The sequence below is a fragment of the Malurus melanocephalus genome, unplaced genomic scaffold (genome assembly GCF_030028575.1).
Source record: "Malurus melanocephalus ecotype Western Australia unplaced genomic scaffold, MMel_1.1 scaffold_30, whole genome shotgun sequence".
Classification (NCBI taxonomy): Eukaryota; Metazoa; Chordata; class Aves; order Passeriformes; family Maluridae; genus Malurus; species Malurus melanocephalus.
In genome coordinates, this window is record NW_026623262.1 from 3,425,934 (window position 1) to 3,437,793 (window position 11,860).

Here is an 11,860-nt window from a genome sequence, read left to right on the forward strand (position 1 = left end):
TGTGACAGTGGGACTTTTATTACCAGGGGCACAACTTGTGCTTCTGGTCATGGGCATGGCTACTTACAAATCTAGCAGTGCCAGCTGAGAGGGTGGCAAGGTCAGTAATTCATTTCTTTTTTTAATTGTTTTGTTATTGGGCCTATAAAAGGTTCTTCATCCTTCAAGCCTAGGTCAGTTTATCACAAAAGCACCCTGAGGTGACAAAAGGCTGAAAAAGGTGTTTTTTAACTTCCTGTGCTTTCAGCAATAACCTCCAACCCCGATTTACAAAGCACAGAGGAATCCAAGGAATGTGCTCAATGGCTATTGAGCARAGCCCAGCTTCTTTCAATTAAAGTAACCAAGTAACACTGAAACCCTGAGCTCTGCCCTTCCCTGCCAGCACAGGCGGGGGGAGAAAGGGCTGCTTGGAGGGGTGGTCTCCCCTCCTGGTGAACCCCCTCATCAGCACAGGTCTCCAGCAGAACTGTAAGAATACATGGACCCATCCCCCTTTAAAGGGGAGGGAATTCTTTCCTTCAGTCCGAAGCATTAAAGCATTGACTACTATTCTTCATTCATTTCATGTTGCTACTGGAATTTTTGGGCATGCAAGAGTGAAAATTTATATTGTAGAGAAATGCTGTGTTAGCTGAGAGCTGCTGTAAAAGGAGCTGCTGCATGTGCTGTTTCTGGGAGAGGAAGCTGGAATAGCAGGGCCACTGCTGCGCTGGCACAGTGAGCTCACACTGCTGTGGTGGGGTGACCTTGACATGCGGGGTGACATGAACAAAGAAGGTCCCCCTGCCACCCAAATTGAGTTAGGAATAGGGGTAATGGTTTTGAACTGAAAGAGGATAGAATTAGAYTAKATAKGAGGAAGGTATTTTTACAGTGARGGCAGTGAAACAATGGCACAGGTTTACCAGAGAGGTGGGAGATGCCCCCAGCCCTGGAAATATTCAAGGTCAGCTTGAGCAGGGCTCTGAGCAACTTGATCTAGTTGAAGATGCTCCTGGTCATTGCAGGAGAGTTGGACTAGATGACCTTTAAGGGTCCTTTCCCACSCAAACCATTCTGTGATTCYAGGGAACACTGGGTTTTGCTTTAATGGAGAATGGCCTATAATAACATGGGAGTTTGTGTTTATTTAAGAGCTTTTAAGTGCTTCATTTTTATATCTTAAGAAGTAGGAGAAACAGAAGAACATGTGAAAAGCAAACACTTCAGTACCTGAAGTTAGACTGACATGCTGCTAGAAACACCTAGTAGGGATGGGAATTCTGCACAGCCTGGGCTGGGGAATTGGCACAGGCAAAATGGGCAACCTTGTGTGGACTTCTCCAGGTGCAGTGTGGTAAGCTGCAAAAAGGTGGGGGAATTCATGCTGTGTAAACAGATGAGATCTCCAGTTTTTTCTCTAATATAAACTGGAGCTGAATTTGGTTCATTAAAAAYATTGCAGTGGAACTGGAAGCATGTTAGGCTGGTGTGAGAAATTTAACTGASGTATAGGATAAGAGACTAAGATACACTAAGTCCATTTGCCCAAGTTGGAGACTGTTACAAACTGTATCTATACGGCCATACAAACTGTACCTATTGCTATCTTTTTACAGAGATATTGCTGCTTTTATTATGGTCTGARCTTTGCAAGATTTTTCACTGTCCAGAAAGGAAATCTGGGTTCACCAAAAAATTAGCCAGGGTTAAAAAGTTTATTGTAATCAGGGTATTGGACTACCTGTGAAACTGCTGTCTAAGCTATAACATTAAGCAGAAGAATCTAAAGAAAATGGGRTAAATTTGTTTAATTACCTTGGCATGTTCCCTCTCTCATGCAGTGATTCAAATCCCTGTGAATTACTTGTGCTGAATATGTGTTGATTTATACCCAAGATAGGCTCTGAAATAAATTAACCAGGCTTCTGTGTGGGCAGGGAGCAAGTTTTTCTGCTCTGCTTCTGTGTGGGGACAGTAGGATAATGTGCATCAGAAACCAGGAGCCACATGAAATGCAATTGTGAGTCACCTATCCCATGGATCATGGTGGGCCACTCACAGGAATAACAAAGGCAGTGTAAAATTGTCACCCTGTCTGGAGGTGTCTGTGCAAGAGCACGAGCTGTTGCACAGTGTTGTGCATCAGAAATCCAAGTTACCTTTCCCAACCCTCTCCGTGTGAGTGTTTGCTGTTCACTGTATCTGTAACACTGCCATGGCAGACACTGAGAGGCTGCCTTCATCMGAGGCCATGTTATCACCCTGAATGAATGTAACTGGAAACTGCAGCATCACAAAAACAAAGCCAAGCTCATCTGGATCTGTCCCACTAATGCCCTTTGCAGCTGTGTCCGAGCAGAGAATCACAAGGGAGGAAAGTCACGAGGAAAGCGGGGAGCAGGAGCTTCTCCAAGGGGAGCTGTAGGGCATGGGGCTGGATCCCACATGCTGGGGCCCTTTTGTGCCAGCTGGTGCTCAGCTGAAGGGCTGAGCAGGGCGCTGTGGCTCCCAGGGAAGAAAAGCACACATTTATGGGAYCCATCTCTAAAGTGGCAGAGCCATAGAACCTGGGCATTTGACTTCCTGGGAGACTTTTTAGGACACTCCATTAGAGGAGTCTCCTAGACTCCTAGACTAGTGGATTTCTGCAGAAAATTGGGTCCTGTGTTTTTGAGTTTCTGGATACATAGAGATCCTTCCAGGTGACCCTACTGGCACTGTGGGAAGAACAGCCTTTGAAAYATGGCAGAAGCTAAAATTTAAAGAAAGGGCAGTACAGTCAAGCATTGTCTGGCCAAATTCTATTACTGACACATTTACAAATCTGAAAGGATTGAAATATCTAATTGGTCAGAGGAAGAAAATGTATTAAAAAACCACCAGTATTACCAGATTTTTAAAAAAAACCAAGGAGGTGGGGGACGCATTTCGTTAGTCCTTTTGCTTGTCTTTCCTTGGCTCATGTTTCTTGCAGCTTTGGTGTTTGGGCATCATATTCTTGARGCTTAAAAGCAAATGGGAAATTAGCAGTCCCAGTCCTGACCTTATTTCCTCTGCTACAATGCAGACACAACCCAAGAAACCTTTAAGGTCAGTAAAACAGGCTTTATACTTCTATTTAGAGGGATTTTTTACTTACTTGCTCAGCTTCAAAGTAGGCAGTGGGCACTACCGATCTCTGGCTTTGCCCTTCATGAACGGTGAGCTCTGTATTTCCTGTTCTCATCCTGTGCACTGAGGTCTGTAGTTAAAGACAACCTACTTGCTGCTAAATGGAAAAAAAGTTTTAAAAAAAAAAGTCTAGAGCAGAGCATTGGTGTTTCATTGCTCACTTGTGTCAGTGATCTGATGCTGGCAAAGCCATTTCAGGACTTTTCTGTGTTTCTGTGTCAGGCGTATCGGTCACCATACACAGACAATGTGATGGGGGGATGTAGACCTTGTCCTAATGGAAGAAATCCTCTGAGGACAGTACAAAGGGAAAAAATATCTTTTTTGCTATGGCCAAAAAGTTTCAAGGAGCTGGAGTGAGATGAATGTTGACAGAATTTTTAAATGAAAGGTTCTCCTTATCTAAGTTTCTTCTTAAAAGAAAAACATGTCAGGAAAAGATCTTCAGTTTTCTTTTTATAACATCCATCCTAGAACCGCATAAAACTGATGTGTTTAATCTCAGTAAAATCAACTAATGGGTGAACTAAGATGATGATATTGTCACATGCAGTAACTCAAACAAAGCTGATGGAAAAAGTGACTCTTGGTTTAATGGCATAAACTCTATTTCCCTCACTGGTACTATTTTGTGCCCTTTTTAAGCAGAGGACAATTTCTCCAGCATTAATCTTCATTGGTTGCATATTTATGATCAAGTCTCTTGAATTCAAACTTTACAGTTGATTGTACTTAGGTGAAACTCCATAAAACTGGATAAGGGAGCTACCCTAACCTTTTTTTATGGGAACTTTTAACTTTTGCAGGTGAACATAATCCTATTTTATTTTWAAAATTATATACTTTTACCAAGTGTTCTGTTACCTAACTGATTTCCTACAAGGGTGTCTAGAAGCCCTCTGAAGTAATTTATGTGAAACTTAATAGCCAGATTTAAAGTGTTGCACTGGCCTAATTGAATTATTTGTAGTTTGGATAATTATTTGAAATCTCATCTATCTGGAAAGAACAAGTAACATTACTAATTTGATAAAGGTTTCATGGCCTCTCTTGAAATGGTAATTCTTCACAGTTACTTTTAAAGTATCTCTGGTAACAGCCAAACAAACATACAATTTATGATATCACTTAAAACAACGTTAATCTAGTGGCCAGCTCCAGATTTTAGTTAAAAATGTCTGGTAGCACTGGAAAAACATACCTATTTGGCAAACTGTCAACTCTCTTCTGGGTCAATGCTCATAAAAATATCTTTTATTTACCAAGATTAAACAATAGCAGTTTGTTTTCCATTTACTATCATAAAACAATCGTGGCATGAAATCTGGTACATTCTGCTAAGAAATATAGGTCCAATTAGTTCATTTATTTCTGTCAGCTCTTTGTCCAGGCCTGCATTTACAGCCTTTGATGGTTCCAGATTTATTTTTATGGATTCAGCTTTAGCTCTGAAGGCTGGAACAATCTGGTGTACGATCTATCATTCCAGTAATATTTTTTCAGAGATGAAGCAAGACCAGGTCATCTGTTGTATTATATATTTGTTTCCTTTTAAAGAAATACCAATTATATATTTACCTGAATTTGATTGATTGAACATTTCTAGCTTGTTACGTTTCTGGACTGAACAAATAGTTCTGCCTTGTGGATCCTCAGCAGAACATAGTTTTCTTGTAACAACTGGTGTTTTAAGCAAGTAGCGTCTCAACATGATGTTAACCAGAATATTGTCTGTTTGGGTTACAGGATTTTCTTACATAATACTCTTTGCTGTTACTTCCAGAGTTCGGCAGCTGTTAAACAAATATTGTTCCAGAGTGTCTGCAGATTTCAGTGTTTAATTTCCCCATGGCTGTTGTTTGTCATTCAACAAAATATAAGTATGTGAGTGAGGTTGATCAATAGGAAATGAAAGTGCCTTCATTAAACAGAGTCTCAGAAAAAGCTACGCCTTTATAATCCAAGTTTTCTCCAACTTTCATTCCAAAAGAGGCACTGTAGGAAGCAATAGTTATTTTTAAGGTAGGAATAACTTTCTTGCTTGATGTCATACTAAAAAYACCAGAAGGTTCATGGATGGACTGGGTGAGTAATAATGTCTGTATTGCTCTATGAGGAGGCCCCTTTATGGGGTGAAGGTTTGTTTCCTAGTAGAAATTGGRAGCTCCTGTATCCAAGGTATTATTTTTTTAAATGATATTTACTTAATATTTTTTCTAGATAAGTAATGGCCTTATTGTGAATTATGTTCGCTTGCTCTCAAGCAGTGATTGCTTTGTGCAGTAAGCATTTAAAAATGGAATTAGAATATAAAGATTATAGCAGGCACAGGAGTTTTAGAATATAAAAGTCGTTAAGCAGACTGAGGGGAGCGCATCCCTCTCAGTGCTAGAAATGTCTGACAGCTCCTTTTAGTTGGAGAAATGTGTTTACAAGTTCACAAGGGATATTTGCCAACTTTTGGACTTTGCCTACAAGAAAAAGCTCCCACCACCTTTAGGATKTAAACCTTAAAATGGAGAGAGCTGCCTGTGAACTGTAAGACAGGAGTTTCACAGCTGGGGGTGGGGGGAAGCACAAAGAACAGAGTAATACTGCCTATCCATCAAACACAATAAATATAAATGTATAAAAATACAGCCACTGAAGATGAAACGCAATGCCCTGGTCAGAACGAGCCTTGGACACAAGACTGCCAAAAGGCCTTCCCAACCCGACTGTTGCACGTGACTTCTGTTGAACCACAAAGCAAGCAGGTATATTTTAACCAAAGTTCTAATACCCTGCCTTGAAGTACTTGAAAAAGTAATGCAAGGGTTTTTTTCTCCTTTCTTTTTCATAACTTCACAGCAAGAGATGCTACAGAAGGGAAAGGAAATGAAACTTGAATCACAGACTTTAGAAAGGATACAAATAAAATGTTCAGGCTATTAATTAAATCTGTTTCCAAATGAACAATCTAATCTCTTGTCTGTGTAATTTCATTATCAACAATTTGAAAGGGCTCAAATATTTCCTCTAACGTTTTAACAGCAGATATGGACTAGACTATGTTAATTGAGAGAGATTGTTTTTCTGGTTGCCAGGGAACAGACAGCTTTCTTTGAGAATGCRGTGTTGTGCTTCACAGCCTCAGCATCCCCCCCGTTCTCCTGAGGGGTTTGGGAAGTCGATGTTCTCGTCACAAAGTTACCCCTGATGGAAGGGGGATGAGCTCAGCTCCACTAAAGCATGGAGAATATCAGTAGACAACATGTTGAACATTTAAAGAGAATACTTTTGTCCTGCCAATGAATTTATACCTTCAGGAGAGGGAATTAGATTTTCATGATGAAAAGAAGAAAAGATACACATTAAAGTGAAGATTGCTGTTAAAAAAAGAAAGGTTTAATAGACTAATAATAAATCCAGACTGCCAGGTACTGTGAAAAATTATCTGTTCTTGTTGTCTGAGTGCTGCAGTTACCCTCTGTGAGTTTGCTTCCTGATGCCAGTGATTCTGATGTCTTGTTGCCMTTTTTCTGACATAAAATGGGCCAGGAAATCCAGAATCTTTAACTCGTAAGTCTAACAAGCCAAGAATTACGATTAGCTTTGAGCTATGAATGTTTAATTCMATGGATGATGGGTGCTTGATAACCTTTTCTGATGTGGTGTGCTTTTTATGGTATTTTCCACTTTGTAATTGAGGCATTTGTTTATTAAATTGCAGTCATCACTTTTGTCAGTCATTCATGCTTCCCTGTATTTCCAGCTGCTTCTTTCCATCTCAATCTTCTCACCTTCCCACTCCCAGTCTGTCAGCTTGCTGCTTAAGGTCTGTCTGCTCYGTAAGCCTCTCCCTCACCTCAAGGGCTGAACATCCCTTCTTGAGGCACTCACTTYTAAGCTCAATGTGAACCTTCTGCTCCCCCAGCAGTCTTGGTGTTAAATAATGAGAGATCTGCTCAGCACCTTTTGGAGGGTCTAGGCTTYCTGACTGAAAAATATCTGTCTTTTCATCATGTACAGTCTTCTGTAGCAATTATCCTCAAGATTACTTGAGTTTCAGCAAACTTTATCCTGGATAATCTGGAGAATTAGTACAACAGAGTTTATGTTGGAGAATGTCAGGCCAGATTTTTAAAAAAAAAAATAGGATCTGGAGAGCTAAAGTGCAAATTAAGGCCAAACCTATTCAGGATCTAAGATCGTCCTCCAAGAGCTCCAGTACTTACATACCAGACATCCATGGGTATCCATATTTTTGCCAGACAAGCTCTGTAGGCTCTGGGAGTTGCACTCAGCCTGTCAGAGCCACTGCCCTTGTAGATAAGCCTCTCTGCCACCTAGGATCCCTGATGCAGAGCCTGCCTGCGGGGCTGATTTGTGAAATGTCATGTGAGCATGAGTAAGAYTCAGTGATTAAAAGGAGGTCAGCAAAAAGCACAGAACTCGCATCCCCACTGTCATTGAGAATTACAGTAGTCTGTAGAAGGGAGCATTGTTATTGAACAACCTGGGGGCCCTCACTGGGATGTGAGAAATGAGCTCAGCACCATTTGCAGACGAAAGGAACTGCAGTTTACATTTTCTCTAGACAGGAAACGGTGAACCCTGCATCTCTTCTGCTAAAGCGACCCTTTCACCCTACTCGGTGAAGACCACGAAGCCATGGTGTTCCAGTGAGATATTCATGGGGCCAGGAGACCCTGTCAGGGTGGTCTTACCAYAAGAGAGATTTCCTTTAAGGGCACATAAAAGTTTTGTTTCTGGTTGCTCAGACAGAACTGCCGCTGCTGCATTTTGTGCTGGGAAAGCAGAGGCTTTTGCACAAGAGCAGACTCTGAGTCTCGTGCCCTGTGTTGTTGTTGTGGTGTCAGGGGTAAGCTTTTTATTCCYTGAAGGATGACACAGACATTTCACTCCAAAGCAAGTTCGGACTTTAATTTGGCATTTGGATGGTGCTCAGATCTGGAGAAGGAATTCTTCCATGTGGATGCTGTACATGGCAGCCACAGGTGTTGAAGCCTTTCACTGCACAGAGGATGAAAGGACTTGGTTCGGGCTTGCAAATTCCATTCCTGCAGCTCAACACCAGCTGTACCATCAAATGGAGCAGCCATCCCCCAAACCTCAGCACAATATAACTGGGCCTGTCGTCATCATGCTCAAATAAACTGTGGGATGGGTTAAGACTGGAATACAGCAGGCCCTGGAGATGAGATTTGCAAGATAATGTAGTTACTCGCTATAAAATGGAAGATCATTCTTGGTATTTTATAAACATTGCAATCTGGCATTCATGAGAGAACAATTTGCACCTGAAAATAATATTACAGCTCCCTTTTATCAATATTCCATTGTAATAGGAACTGTCTATAAGCTGTATCTCTTCTTTCAATTAGAAGTCACTGGACAACTCAACTGAAATTCCCTCCCTTACATTATCAAACCACAACTTCACTCTTAAAAAAGCAAATGTTTTTACTATTCTAAAATCCCATTAAAAATGTTTTTAAAATATAGGATTAAATTCTCATGTTCTGTGTTCCTCCAACAGTCTGTCAGTCAGAACAGGTGGAGACAAGTTTGCCCTTTGTATGAGTATTGGTATTTACAGGTTTTCCATGCAACAAAAGTCATTTTTAAGTCCCTTGCTTGCGGGTTCAAGATATCCCTTATTAAGAATTAGACATATTTGACTTGAACCTACAGTAGCTAAACGCAAAAAGGACAATTTACTCTGTTCCTTCATAGTGCTGGGAAAAATTCCAAAGGCCTGGATTGAAGAGAAGAGATGTAATGCCCATATACGTGGGTAAAAATAGCATGAGAGACTGATTGGGAATCATACATTTAGCCTACAGCCATTAAAGGAAACAGTAAGTTGAAGCAGAGGCCTTTTGATCTTTTGCTTGAGAGACAGGTCAGAAGTGCTTGTTCTTACTCTGCCACTTGTTATGTTGAAGCTGAAGTTACTGTCCCCGGCCAGGGAGAATAATGCATCCCTTAATGCATCCCTGTCCCTCCTTCTCTTAGTGCCTGCCCACATTTGAGCACCCAAAATCATAGCTGGCCTAGCAAAGAACTGTTTATGAAATCAAAGCATCTCAAAGACCAAAATTGTTCTATCAGCTCCATAGTATGAAGCACTTTGTTACAGTAAAAAGTTCTCATCCCGCCTGCACGTATCTCTTGTCACAGTTGTTTTCTTTTTCTGGCCTCCACTTGGCTGTAACAGATCATTGCTGACTCCTGTGCATCATGCATGCAGTTGTTCTCTACCTTCAGCTACAGTAAAACCCTTCAGGGGCTGCATTTTGATATTCTGAGAAAATGTTTGTTTTGTTGCTGTCATCTCCRTGGCATTTCTATCTCTACTATGCTTAAGATAAGAAAAATTGCCTTTTCTTCCAGTTTTGACATATCCTTAAATTGTGAGAGCACCAGGCTATGAAAGTATGAAAGCTGTCCTGCTGTTCACTTGTTTGGTGCTTGATTTGTCTTTTTCTTAAAGCCATCATGTTTCAGTTACTACTTTCCATGCAGTCACCTCTCCTCTAAGGTGTGTTAAATGCAACTTTAATATGTTTGTAGACAGAATTTTCTCTGGAACCAGCATAAACAGAGCAAGATGACTTTTTAGGTGGTTCTGCAGCAGGATGCAGCTGCAGAGTGCATCCAGTCAGGTAATATGAAGGAAACTTTCCACCCATTTCATAACAGTGCCTGGAATTACAGGATCCTAATTCTTTTCAAACTTTAAACAAATGGCCTTGAGCTTCTTAAGAAGGAATTTTTGGGCTTTGTTATTTTAAGTTAGTTATGTCTGAAGGGAACCAAATGCTGTAGTCTCTAGTCTAATTTAAAAAGCTGTTTAAAATCTTGCACAACTGTGTGCAAATAAACATCTGTTAAAACYACCCCACCATCAGAGAAGCCAAATCTGATAGAAATGAAACAGCAGAAACTGTGTTCATATTTATTCAAGAACCAAAATAACTCGGGATTTTTTCCCTTATTTTTGGGAAACCTTTCAACCCTTCTGTTCTAGGTTGAACCAATTCAGATCCTTTCTCAGGGTGAGGAGGTGGAGAGCCCTGAGAAGTGCCTGGGTTATGAAGAGGTAATTGCTCTCTGAAAAAAAAAAATAAAAATAAAGGCAGGCTATTCTCTTTGAGATTGTTTGCCATTGTGTCTTCCTGTACACACGTGCAAGTTTGTGAAGATTTGAGCATAGCTGCTATGTTTCATCTTAGCTTTTTCTTGGGTTGTGATTGTTCAGATAGAAGTGTGGGCTGCTGAGCCCATCAATGAATTCGCTGTATGCTGAATTCAAAGGCTGACATTGGCCTCACACAGGATGCATTTGRGATACAACGTGCCTTTCTTAGAGTCAATCTCATCCTGACATTTGCATATTCTGCAACACCCATTTCAATTGTTTTGGTTTTGGTTTTTTTTCTGAAATGCCCTTACTTGCTTTGCAGACAAAAATAGTGAGGAATGTTGTCCTTTTGTAAGCAAAAAGAGATAGAAGAGACAGCGAGCTCTGGCCTGTGTTAGTGCTGTAAGTGACTGAAAGGCACACAGCCACATGGTTCCTATGGCTCTCTGCACATTCAGTGGCTCAGAGCTCTGCAGCTGGAGTTTGGATCCTTTTCATCCACTATGCACTTCTGCTAATCAAAACTGCATGTGTGACTTTGTACCTGTCCTCTCTGTGCCTGTGGAAGGTCCTTGCTTATTTTTATTCTTCTAGTAATAAGGAAGAAGGTTTGAAAGCCGTTCTCCTCAAGCCAGGCCACAGCCTGAAGAATAATTTCACTCATGTTCTCTTTTCTCTCTTCTCCTCGAACCTATCTCTCTCTCAAAATCAGAGGACCCTGATCTTTAACCTTTCAMAAGCACTTCTGGAAACCCTGCCTTGGTTTGCCCAGACACACTGCTTTTTGGAAAAACAGGAAATCAATTTGTGCTATTTTAATCCTGGTGCTTTCATATAAATATGTACTATTATTTTTAACAATGTTGCAGAAGGAAAAATATGTTTACAAGCACCAAAAATTGTGTATCCAGCACAAAATATTAATCTGAAAAACAGTGATGGAAACTTGATACTGCCTCATAGAAACTGTAAGGTAATGCCACTGTTGTTCATGCTACTTTCATTGATTCTGATTCTTATTTCTTCTATGTGTACCAATTATAAAGGAGGTGCCTATGTCATCTTTTCATGGATATTATCAGTCGATTTTTTAGGGCTGAATAGCAAAGTTCTTCATGCCTTGCATCCTTCACACTCTGGTCTAAAGCACAGCCATAATCGCAGCAGGAACTTTGTTGGGAACAATTAAAAATGGAAGTGTAACATAGCTGGAATTCCTTCTTCAAGTCTCCCACTGCTACAATCTTATTCCATCCAAACACTTCTTTCAAGCAACCACAGTAYGTTTCACTAAAAATTTTACTGGACACATTAACTGCACACTAATGTCTCTTGCATAGCTGATGCATTTTTAGCTCTAGGGGAAGGCAAAGCAAGGCCACTTTGATACCAGTTTATGTAACACAAATTTTGTTTCGTGGAAGGCTCGAGGCCATTAAGAGTGTAAACCATACTGGAATATGTTCCATATGGCATTTTCTCAGGTATTGTGATAGCTAATCCAAGTTAATAATTAAAATCCTCTTCTATCACTCTTTCCTTCAGGATGCAAGA